The sequence below is a fragment of the Pteropus medius genome, unplaced genomic scaffold (genome assembly GCF_902729225.1).
Source record: "Pteropus medius unplaced genomic scaffold, Ma_sr-lr_union100, whole genome shotgun sequence".
Taxonomy (NCBI): Eukaryota; Metazoa; Chordata; class Mammalia; order Chiroptera; family Pteropodidae; genus Pteropus; species Pteropus medius.
In genome coordinates, this window is record NW_024349519.1 from 8,659,288 (window position 1) to 8,672,667 (window position 13,380).

Consider the following 13,380-nt stretch of genomic DNA (forward strand, 5'->3'; position numbering starts at 1 on the left):
ATCCCTGGTCACAGGGGATTGGACCTAAAGGCAGACAAACAGAGACTCTTGAAATGAGCCACTATAAAAGCTCTGCAAAAGCTGTCATCTGTATTGATGAGAAGAAGGCATCTGTATTGGAGCCCTCAGATTCTCTTCTTCTTGGAGTACATGAATGAAAGATACACAAAGAGCAAGACAAAAGCTAAAATACAGGCAGGGAAGGCACTAAGAAGAAAACATGGGGTAGATAGCACTGTGGGTAGAGAGCACTTGAGTCACTAGAAAGGTGGTAACTGGACTATGGCGCAAAGGTTCTAGGCAGCTTGCTGGGATTGGAAGACTGCTACAGTCACTACACTAATCTGAATATTTCAGTGTTTTATGACATCTGGATGTGCAGCTCCTAAGGTTGTTTTTAGCTCTTCTTTCCTACAATAACATCCTTTGAATTAAGTTTGTAAGAGTATGGCTATGATTATGCAGTCTCAAATGTACTAGTACATATTAGTTATACTGAGTTGTGTTCTTCATGGCACATTATCTCTGTTGACATTATTAAGCTTTATATTTTTCTGATTACTATCTATACTAATGTCAAATCATCAAACTATTAAGTTTGTGAAGATAAGGCCCATGTCTTGTTAATTTGAAATATCGAGTATAATTATATGGCTGTATAGTTATAGATTTACTAAATATTGTGGATATTTTTAATTATTTAATTTTTTTCTTCTTAGCCATTATTAAATGGATAGATTGGTATAAGTAATGGACTTCAGTTTGAACGTTACTATTATTTTAGTTAGATAACAGATAATTGACAAATAATTTATTTACTTCTAAAATCATATTTCTAACTCTTGACTGCTTATTAGAATACACAGATATTAATTGCCATAACATCTTCCTTTTGTTTTTGGACATTGTGCTCTGTCTACTTTAACTTTATCCAACCAAGATCAAACATGGCCTGCTGTTTTGAGCTTTCAGTTCCAGTAGATTAACTATATTATGACTCTTCCAAAGAACTCCCTTTATGTCTATATTATAATTTGATTTTAATAACCTTTTTCAAATATGGGATTTTGTTTTAATTTAATTAAGAAGACCCTATTAATTCTTTGTGATTTCTTTCCAGAGATAAAGACTCTTTTTTTCTCCTTTGATCTTTTCAAATACAATTAAATATAGTAGAATAGATTTTTAAACAAAAATTAATAATGGGTCCAACATATTTTTTATATTGATAATGATCTTAATATCACTTTTCTGTCAAGAAGATGGCAAATATAATTGTGATTGCTTGTGCCCTATTTAGCACTAGAAATACCTTGCAGATCTATTTCTAGATCAGTTAAGTCAACAGTGAAAGACTTTCTGCAATATTTTGTTTGGTTTATTTAAAAATACCCTATGAAAATTCTGAAAAATATCCTTTAGGAATATATATATTTTTTAACAGGAAATGGCCAAGGTAAGGTAAAAACTGTTTGATAGAGATGTTTCCCTTTTGCATCAGATATGAAGTTGAGAAATATGGTAACCGATTAACTTTCATTTAGATCTGCAGACCCTGGCTAGAAGGAAACTTTCCTGACATCACTGACCACCTCAGCTCTGGACTCCCTTTAAGCCATATGTTGTTTATGAGTGGGGCTAAAAATGTTCCCATTACCACGTATGTGAGGCAGAATAATGGTCCTCCTCCAAAGAAATCTACATCTTAAACTGAGGAACCCATGAATATGCTGGGTTACATGTCAAACAGAAATTAAAATTGCAAAGAAATTATTTTCAAATTATGTAACCTTAAAATAACGAGATTATCCTGGGTTACTCAGGGTGGACCCAATATAACACGAGAGTCCTTGAAAGTAGAGGAAGGAGGCAGAAGAGAGAATCAGAGAAAGAGATGTGGCAATGGAAGCAGGATCAGTGAGTTACTGTATTGCTGGCCTTGAGATAGAAGAAGGCAGCCATGAACCAAAGATTGTGGTAGCCTCTAGAACCTAGGAAAAAGCAAAGAAATGGATTTTCTCTTAGAGCTTCCAGAAGGAATATTGATCTGTTAAACTTTGATTTTAACCCAGTAAGGCCTATGTTGGACTTTTAACCTACAGAACTGTAAGATAATAAATTTGTTGTCTTATAAGTCATTAAGTTTGTGGTAATTTCTTATGGAAACAAACAGGAAACTCATATACCAGGTACAGCAGAAAGATAGTAATTCTTTGTTATTAGAATATTTCTGTGGTGTGTTGATATGCTAGTTTCCTCTTAGAGTAAATTTTGAGTACTGGGGTCACTTAAATATTAAAGTTCAAAAAATTCAAGATTAGCATCAACAAAAGACAGTTTTAGCTGGAAATGCAAAGGCACAAAAAATATGACAAACTAATTACTGTGGTTTGATAAGAGCATACTCCTATGTACAGTTACCATATGAAGTTCCAGGATTCCAAATATACCAGTTTATCAGATTTGTGCCAACTTCAACTTTCTTGCACACTTTGACTGCACAAACTGTTTTTCTATTTTTCATGCTAATCTCCATTATTCTGAGAGAAAATATTTATGACTTACAGATTTGCATTACCTACAGGCTTTCCTCTCTTTGAATTTCAGCATCTCGAACTGATCTCAAGTTGATCTTAATTTGGCTATGGCTCTCTCTGCCTCCTTTAGCATCTTATTCGAAATCTCTTCTTGCAGTCCTTTCATTAGATATAATGCCCTTTCTTTTTAATAATGCCTATGGTTTCATATCATAATTATCCTATGTGTCACAATTTTATTTGTGACAAATTATTATGTCATAATTTCCTTACAATGGAAAGTAAAGCCATTTTAAACTATTACATGACATAACATACATTTATTAACTACTATCTGTGAAGCATAGTACTAAGTTATGAGGAAATAAGAATAAATATGGCATGATAACTTCTGTCAGGGAGCTCAAAATTTAATGATAAGACATGAAAAATATTTTTTAAATTGTGGAAGTGTTCTAATTGGGGCTTGCATAATAAAGTGCTGTGAGAGAACAGAAAATAAGATAGGAAGGAGTGAGAGTTCTTCAGCTGAGACAAGGGGAGGGGCATTTAAGGCTGAAAAATGCCCAGATACAATGGTGTAGGGACTTGTGAGAGCATAGAAGTTTTGAGGAATCATACGTGGTAGTAAGGGAAGTTTTCTTATAAAATTCTATTGACCACAAATATTCCATCCCTATGTTCAAAACTCCGGTTGAATAGAGAGGTCTCAATATCTCATGCTAATTTCCAAAAGAAATGAAGTATGTCATCATGCTGAGACCATTCTATTTGTGCATCTGACTTAATAATCGATTACTTTTTCAAAAAATTACCCTAAAAGCTAATCTAGGTTATCTAAAATGGTGGTACTCATTATATGCCTGCTTTATAAAATTCTTCATAATCTAATCTCAGTCTCTTCAGCCTCATGTCTTTTTATTTTCAGCATGTAGCTTTCATTCTTAGCAGGTACACTTTATCTTACCCTAAAATCAAGCCACAATGATTTCTACTCCATTAGCTATGGAATATACATTTTTAACTTAAACATTTATGCAAAAGGCAAATAGTGCTGAACATATAGTAGGCCCTTCATAAGTACTTGGATGCTCAGTCTGACAGCATCTACCTTCTCAGAATCATTTATGTTGCCACCTAAAGAAGTTATTGTCAATTTTTCAGTCATTATCTTTTAAAAACCTAGGTTCCAAATTTAAAGAATGCTTTGTAGAATTAATGCTTAAAATAATGGAGTGCATTTTTGTCCAAACTCATATGCAATTCAAGGACCGGATCATCATTGCAACAATAACATTGTTTTTTCTTAGTGATCTATTCATTTTCCTGTTGGAGGAGGTCATCGAGAAGATGTGACCTTCCAGCTGGACCTGAGCAATTGGAGGCTCCTCATCCCGTCCTGTCCTTGAAATGTAAGATTTGCTTTCTTTCTCTGGATTATATCCTTTCGTATAAGTTATTGATCAAGGCAATGCTAGGATGAATCTGTCAGAAACATTAAGAATAATCTATAGCAGAGAACAACTTGAGTTAGAAACTACAGCTAGAAGACTGTTGTAAGCTCTAGGTCTTAATCCTCTGCTCTGGACAGCCTCATTACAAATAAAGTTCTAAATCTCTAGTCTTAGGAATCTCTATTAATTATTTTTTCCTGTTCTTAAAATATGGTTAAAAATATCCATTTAATTCCTTTAAAAAATAATTTGGCTTTGTATTTTTCTAACATTTTGGGAAATTATAAAAGTCACATAAATGTACATATTTAAACAACAATTCAGCAGTTTACAATGTATTTCATATGCATTTTCTAACTTGAGGTAACAGAGGAGATATCTTCATGCCCATTTTATACCTAAGATAACTGAGACTTCAAGATGTTAAGGGGTGAATTCAGGGTAAGGAGCCAGTCTTCTGCCTTTCCATCTATCACCTGAGAGTATCTTCACAATAGCAATCATGCTAGAAATGAAAATAAATCAGCCACAACTCCTCTTGGCTCTAATGTGAGTTCCCTGCTCTCTGTAAACTATCTGACTATAAAACTTAAAATCTCAAATGCACTTTTATTAAGCTTAACAATGAATTTTGGTCGATACTGAAAAGCCTACTTGCCCTTCTATTACTTGCATTCTGGTACTGGTGAGATTTCTAATTTTTTCCTCATATGAACAGAAAACAAAAGCTAGCCTGACTGTGAGCAAACACATAGATGGTTTCCTTGGTAACAAGTATGTAAAAGACTGCAAAATCTCCTGAATTCCATTCCTGTTTTAACAGTGGCTGTTCAGACTGCTAATATTGGTGTGCCTGTGTGACAGCAAGCAATTTTGTGTAAGAATAAGTGCTTTTAAGAGTGGGAGTGATGGTGAGGGCAAAACAGTGTTTAGTTAAAAACAAGCATATAAGAGAAATTAACTTTCAAACACTGCATATGAAGGGAAGGGGAAACATGAAGTCAAGAGATCTTATTTTGAGTTCTTATAAATGTAATAAAAAGAACACTTAAAGGCTGTAATGATATATAAAAGAAAACCGTTATTCCTAAAATGAAGGTCACAACACAAATCTATGTATTTGTGCTCTATTATTTGTCATATTAAAGAGTGGCTATGTTCTGGGGCTTACCCAGTAGTGAGATTACTCTTAAGAAGTTCATAAAACTCCCTCGCCCTTCAATTAACTATACATTCGAAAGTTCATACGTTGCTAATAATAGCTAATATTTCTTTATCCTCACTATGTGTCAGGTACATGCCCAGGATTTTATGTGCATTATTTCAACTAATATCACAGTAGATGTCACAATCATCTCAAGAGGAAGATGAACCATTTTTTTTTAGACAGACAGGATTAGAGAGGGTAAGGAATTAGGCCAAGATCACTCAGCTAGGATATTGTGAGGGCAGGATTGGAACCCAGGTGTCTATCTCCATGCCACACTCTTAACCAGGAAGTAACGTTACTAACCCAAAGCCGTGACTATAGTGATGCCAACTAAAGAGGATTATGGTGTCCCTAAGGTCTGCTGTGAGACCTTTTTCTGGTTCATATTATCCTGCATATTCTCTAAGATCTTTAAGATTCTCTAGGATTTTTTAAGTAGCTTTTTTTTGTTTCTCTAAAACTTCTCTGATCCTTCTCATAAGACACTTCCACATACTGGGTAGAAATAAACACACACACACACACACACACACACACACACAATTTTATACACACACACACACACACACACACACAATTAATCAAACTAAGTTCAGAATTTAAATAAGCTCTGGTTTAACATTGTTGCTCTGAAATGATCGTTCAGCCTGAATGAGAGCTTTCTTGTACCCCTGCTCCTCTTGTAGATGACATTAGACTGTGGAGGGAAGGAAAATACATGATAGCAAGGCATTCAGATGGTGTTTTGGTCATGTGCTAATAGTTAATTGAGCTCTTATTGGCATTGTATGAGCTACGTTTGTCCTGATTGAATACCTGGATATGCTCTTTGTACAGTTACTAAAGTCTATGATTGAGAAAATTATGGTGCAATTTTTTTGTTTTAGCCTGGGCTCAGGAGCTTACCCTGCTGACTCTCTCTCCTCTCTCTTCTTGTTGCCCTAGAGATGCCTTCCTGTGTCTGCCATATACTTCAGCCAGTCCCTGGCCTGGAGTATCAGTGCTATAGCTTCTGTGGATAGCCCTGTACTTCCCAATACTGTAAACACTGGCAGACCAGCTGGCTCTTAATTCAACATGCAGAATTGCAGGGAACTGAAGAAGAATCAATCATGCAAGAGACACACCCTCTGCCTAAGTCTCCTGAAGTTCTCTCATGTCTACTGAGGCCTACATGGTATAGAGCTTTCCTCCCAGAATCCTACACCTGAATCTAAGGGAAAACACCCTGCCTTGGTCATCTCCCAGGCATACTAAACAAGTCTCCATCTCTCCAAGCCGAAATCCGCCAAGGTAACGGGACCCAGGTTTCCCTGTGTCTCATCCCTATCTTCTATCATCGCATCACACATCATTTGACTAGAAGTATTGGGCTTTGCCTTTTTCTCTCTTGTCATGACTTCCCTCTACATTATTTCGCTCTCCTTGTTTAGCTGGTAGCCATCCTTTCTTCCTTTTCTTAAGCTGTGATAAGAGAGTGGATCAAAACCTCCTTTCAGATAAGGAAATACTATTTGGGATACATATTGAAAATATCTTATAGCTGTTTCATATTTTTGCTTCCATCTAAACCTTTGTTTGAAGGAAAGGTTGGTTTTGCATTTGCTAGGGAGAGAAGTGAATAGAATTCTAAGTTTTGAGGAAAAGTGAATGATAGCCAAAAGCCTGATTTTAGCAACATAAATTAAGCAATATGTAGCTTTGTGAGGATACGAAAGAATGATCCAGACAAGGGCATTCTGGAGCCACAGTTTATATTGCAGGATGAAATGTAAATGTGATTAATACCAGGAAACATAGTCTTAGAGAGAGTCTTAGGTATTGATGTCCAGAAAGAATCTCGGTGTGTTAGAGAGTGGATGACAGTGAGAGGTGTAGTAAAGAGGGTAAATGATACATACTGTGTAATTAAAGGTTCATAGTAAGAATGTTATGATAGAGAAAATTAATAATCTGTATAAAATATTAAATTATTACATTTATGCTATCATTCATTAAAAGTGAATAAACAGGTAGAGTAGCCAAGACCAAAATGTATGTTTCATTTTGCGAGTGCTTAGCAAACAATGTAAGGATGTTTAAAAAGAAAGGCAGATTCCTGTTTTATAATCAGGGTTTCTTTTTCTCTTCACAGACAGGGATAGCTTGCTGCACGAGGAAGATAACAATGTTAACAGATGACAGAGCGAAAGCAGGACCGCTCTATTATCATTTTGCTTCTGCTTTTTTTTTCTGACAAAGAAATTAAAAAAGAATGGAAAGAATAGAATGGAATTTAAAGAAGATAACAAATTCAATAAAACAGAAATTGAAATCAAAGTTAGCCAAGGAACTGAGAGGAAACCTGCTTTCGAGGAATTCAAATATCAGGTTTCAACATATAATAAGCTAATTTGCTGAATGAATTTGCAAAAATTATTGTTCAGAGTCATGACAGCAAATTGGGAAATCACAAGGAATGAAAAGGGCACCAGAAAGCTGTAAACAAAGAGGCAAACTCAATGTCAAAGCCAAGAAAACGTTTGATATCATTGTAACAAAACCACTATAGATGGATTACAAAAGCAATAGTTTGGACCTCAGTTAGAATATGATAACAAAATGTCAGCATTTTATTTTTCTCTTCCAGGAAATTATTCATAAGCAACAAAGAGATGTGAAACAAAAAATATAAAAATCTAGGCAAAACTAAGAATCAACTGAAAAATCCAGGTTCACAGGTAATTGGAATGGTGTACAACAGAATAACAATGGACCAAGTGAGCACATAAAAGAAAGTGAAGTATTGACTCCCTTGGGAAGGTTGGCAGTGGCTATATATTTCAAGAGGAACCAATGAGATTAAGGAAAATACATCGAAGCGTAAAACCCAAATTTTTAGTATATAACATCAAGACGAGGGTGACAGAGAGGAGCCTTTTTTTATATTAGGAGGAAAAAAACTTCATGGCTACTTATCCTTAATGGCTATGGATAAGTATGGCTAAACAATTCTTACGCAAACCATGGTCATAAGATGTAGCCCATTGGCCACATGAAACTTCTGAAAATAGCTGATGGAGGAAAATTTTTTTTCTTAAATGGAGTACATTTAAAGAGCCTTTAAGTCATCCACATCTCTTATTAGGAAAGGCAGGGGTACAGGTAGGGGCAGAACAGAAAAAGAAAATGGCAGGTGAACAATATTGTACCAGATGTTACTCCCAAATTTTGCTAATAGAAGAGCTTGAAAAAATCAAATGCACCAAGTACTATAGAATTTTTAAAAATTCTCAATTGGGTGAATAAGTTACCTACACTTATTACTATTGGAATATTAATAGTCTCTTGTGTTTTAATGGCATTATTTCTGGAATACATTTAAAAAATTTCTTAGTTGATTTTATAGAAGAGAAAACAGGCTCTGTCTTGATCACACTTACACATCGATTTAGGGGTGGAGCTGGGTCTGTATGCTGACATAAAATTTCGGACCTAGTTGAATGTGTTTCTACAATACTGTGCGATTACTTTCATTTTTCTACAGATCAAAGTTCTTATTTGGATAGAGTTTAATGGAACCAAAATAATAAATAATTAATTTGTTCGATAGTAAATAAATACTTCATTTCTTATCAATTTAACTTAATCCACCATATATTAAATCAGCACCAATTTGTGACCAAAACATTATTCTCCGCACTCTGGAGTATACGCGGTTTGTTTCCTTTGACCTTCAAATGCTTGCAGCTTTTTGTTAGAGAAGGGGAATTTATATAAAGAAATATTTGGGGGAAAAGATTACTATATTTTAATTTTAAAAAAACTTATGAAATCAGTTTTTAGTACTATGAAAGGTTTTAAAAATTATTTTCTTATGCAGCTTTAAAGTAACCATACACATACTGGGTATTTTAGTTTTTATTTTTTCAGTCCAAACTTTTATTTCTCTGGGAACTGCCTACACCACACTCTTCTGTATCTGCAACATGTTTTATGGGAGAAGCCATTTTTAAAGGTGATATTTCCTCTGGTCAGGTTGATTTGTCTAGCAATTGCCATCTCATTCATGTTTACCAAGCAGATTTCTTTTCTAGAAATGCTGGTGTTGGGAATGAAAGGATTAAATTAGGCCCTTCTCTCTCATGTGGGTTGAAGGTGGAATTTGGAAACCCAAAGATGAGGTAGGCTGTGTTTTTAACAATGAAGAAAGAACAGTGAAGAGAAAAATAAGAAAGACACACAGAGAGAAACAACGACAACAGATAAAGAAAAGTCCTCAGCGCTCAGGTCCCAGGTTCCAGAGGCTGGGTTGCATGCAATAGGTTCCCTCTTACTCCCTCGGTTTGGCTCTTCAAGTATTCCTTGAATTCTGTGAAATACTCCCATCTCCCCTATTCTGCCAATAAATTCCTTTCCGCTAAAACTAATTCCAGTAGAGTTTCTAAAATTCACAGCAGAAACAGTTCTAACTAATATAAAACATACATGAAAAAAACAAAGCTGGCCTAATGCTTGTCACATATACAAGTAAAGACAGAGTATTATAGTGGAAAGAATGCTGAGCAGACGTGAAAAGGTCTACATTGTGGCCTCAACTCTACACTGACTAGGCAAGCTTTTTGATCCATTCCAGTCGCCTTATCTATAACATGAGAAAACTGGATGAGGCTTTAAAATTTTTCTTAGTGGAAAACTGTCTTCAAATAAAATCATAAGGAGAAATCAATACATTAAACAGATGGAGGAGAGGGGGATGGGGCAGGAGGTCCCGGTCCTCTCTAATTACCTCAAAGGGCTCCATGGAGCAATTAAGACAAAGCACTAGATAATGTCTAAGGCTCAAGTAATCTTTAATAGCCTATGATTTAAAGAATAAAACACATAAAAAGGTTTTAGAGAAGATAAAACTGGTTAAATTCAAAGAACAAAAAGCAGAAGTAAAGTTTTGAGAGAAAATGATCACTAATTATACTTAAAAGCCACATTTGAGATATAAGAGTTCCTAAGTAGATTCTCGTGAACCATCCACAGAGGAGAGATTCCAGTTTTCTACTAATGGCCTATTAGTCTTCCCTTAATAGTTCAGCTGAAGATTTTCCCCATCCACCACCTACGAAGAAAAAAATTGCTGACAGTGTAGAAATGGGGTCATCTCTATGAAAATCAAATGGTTATTATTATGTTAATTCCTAGATCAAAACTGGGAAAGAATTCTGAGAATGAAAAACAGTTAAAGCGAAAATACAACTGACATTGAAAATCAACCTTTGGATCACAGAAGAAATACCAATTGGTATTCTCCTGCTGATATTTCACTAACTGAATTTTTTTGGCCATAAGTGCACATTGATTTTCTCTCACTGCTTTAAAGAGCATCACATATGTTATTTTGAAAATTATATGCTGAAAAGTAGTTTCAGTTCTCAATATGTAAATGCAAACATCCTTTTAGTCCAAATAGGTCTGCAAGGCTCCTATCCTGACAGATAAATTTCCGTTCATGAGAGATGTATCTAATTTTATTCTGTGTGAAAGGTAATCTAATCTTTACTTCTCAGTCGATTCTGTAAGTGCCTGAGCATCTTTACTCCTATTCAGATAGCCTGAAAATCTCAAAGGAATAGTCTATTTCATGAGCTTTTAAGTCATCTGTATCTCATTGTTAAACTGAAATAGTAATACCCCGTGTGTTTTCAATTTTGCAACCTCCTTTCAAACCAATGTTACCAGTTCGTATGATTCTTGTCAGGTATCCTGGGGCTAGAGGAAAGTTTTATTGACCTTTTCTAAGCAACATCCATAAGGCAGGAATAGTCCTTCCACAACAGATGGTAAAAACTGCTACAAAAAGAGGTTGAGAATAATGCCTAAGGTTAAAGAACAAAATCTGGGCAGGGGTTAGGTCTTTAGTTTTTGCTTTTGAATTTTCACTTGATCACATATTTGAGTTTCAGTTAATATTCGGAAAAGTGAAACTGTGTTAGAATTCTGTTACTCATTTTTTCCATATTCTATATCATGGTTGATGGGATAAGAGTCTATCAGTTATGTCAGTAAGTCAGTCAGTGTTTATAATACTGTTGAAAATTTCTGAGCTTGGTACTCAAGTGCATAAAAATGAACTTATTTTGTAACTGATTGACATGTAAATGTAATGTGCTTGTATTATATACACGTAATATAAGTAAATACATTTCTTTGGTTTCTAAGATGCACACTTTTTTTTATATTTTAAACATTCCCAAAATTGAGATCTCCTTAAGAGTGATGACATCATAAAGTTGTTGTTATCTGGACAACAGTTATAATGCATCGATGATTGAGTCCAGGTGGAGAGTATACAACTAACTGTTCATTGTAGTATTCTTTGAACTTACCTGTGTGTTTAAAATTTTTCATAATAAATACTTTTGGAAATTTTATTCAATTAAATAATTAAATTGAATTAATTAAATATATCTCTTTAATTAAGATATTTTTGGCACAGAGAACAATGTTTTTAAAAAGGTAGACATGAATAGCCCTCAGTCTAAAGTATTTCATAAGATTTGAACTCCAAATGTACAAGGATTTTAGAAATGCGTTAAATAATTTTATTTATATGATATGTGACATAATTTTAAAATCTACAAGAATTCTTTTAAAAAGCATAAAATAACAGCTCTCAGTGATGAGGCACTGAACAACAGAAAACAAAGGACAATAATTCCTGATTTATAAGGAGGAGATGAAGTAATACCTAAGATTGACCCTGTTTATAGCTTGAGCTTTCTTGCCATGGTGCAAGGAGGGAGAACCCAAGTGGAGCCTGGTGGATTCCCTGAGCTGTGGAGGCAAAGCTGAATCTGTAACATATAAAAAAAGACTACTAGAGTACTAGAAGGAGAGGGCTCTCGAGAGAGAAAACTCCAGAGATCAGCAGAGGGTCTGCATTGAGTCTCCAGCCATGTACTGATCAGCACATATATGTTAGGAAATCTCCTGAGGACAGGGAAAGAGTCACCCCAAAAGATTAGAATTCTGTGAGTGTTTTTGGATGAGTTTAACATTTAAATTGATAGACTGAGAAAAGCAGGTTGCCCTTCCTAGTGTCGAGTGTGCCTCATCCAATCGGTTGAAGGCCTGAATGGAATAAAAAGGCTGATCCTTCCCCTGAATAAGAGGAAATGACTTCTGACTGCCTTTAGATGGGTTATTATTTTTTTCTTGCCTTCAGATTTGTATTGAAACATTGGCCTTTCCTGGGTCTTGAGCTTGCCAGCCTTTTTGGACTAGAACTATCCCATCTGCTCTCCTAGATTGCTGACTGCAGATCTTGGGACTTGTCAGTCTCTATAATCAATCACATAGATCTATTCCTCAATAATAATCTTTATATATATGTATGCATGTGTATACATACGGTTCTAGAGAATGGAATTTTTAGGATAAGTTCCTGAATTGTTTCTGAGTTTCTGGAGTTGGCTTTCTATTATGATTAAAGATGCAAATGACCATTTTTCTAGTAGTAGAGAGCACTGATTTATGGTGTGATCTGGCACTTATATGAGAAAGAGTAGTTAAAGGTGAGTTAATGAAATAGAAGTAGTATAGTTTAACTTGGGAAATAGAGAGAAGAGAAATAACTTAGAACATTGGAAAAACATTTTTTAAAAAATTATAGTAGGAAGAAAAGGCTTAAACAGGCATAAAGATAACAAATTTATTTTGGAAGATGTTAAGTTTGAGATGTAGATTTTGTGGGGATTTCTCCCTCACTTCTTCAGTATATTTTGATTAACGAGTTTCAACTAAAATTAGGAAGGCTTTTATTCCGAATAAGAGTGAATTGGTATAAACGAGACAGAAAGAAGTGATCTTTCATTCCTGTGGAGTCTCATACACTTTATCACGTAGAGAAAATTCTCTGTATCTGTATTATAGTGATGCATTGAGGATATCAGGATGTCAGTTTGCAGTTTTGAAAATTTAAAGTTCCTTTTGCAGCAAATCAACATTAAAAATAATCTCATACCTCATCTAGTACTTTGTCGCAGTACGTATTCTACTTATGCAAGGAAACTGTGGTCCTGAAAATTCCAAAGACTTTCTCAAGATTATCCAAGCCTCAGTACAAGTTTGTTATTGTTGTTGTTTTTTTAATTTAATCTCTTAGACTAGTGATTTTTTTACTATACTACTCTGCCTCCTTCAAATA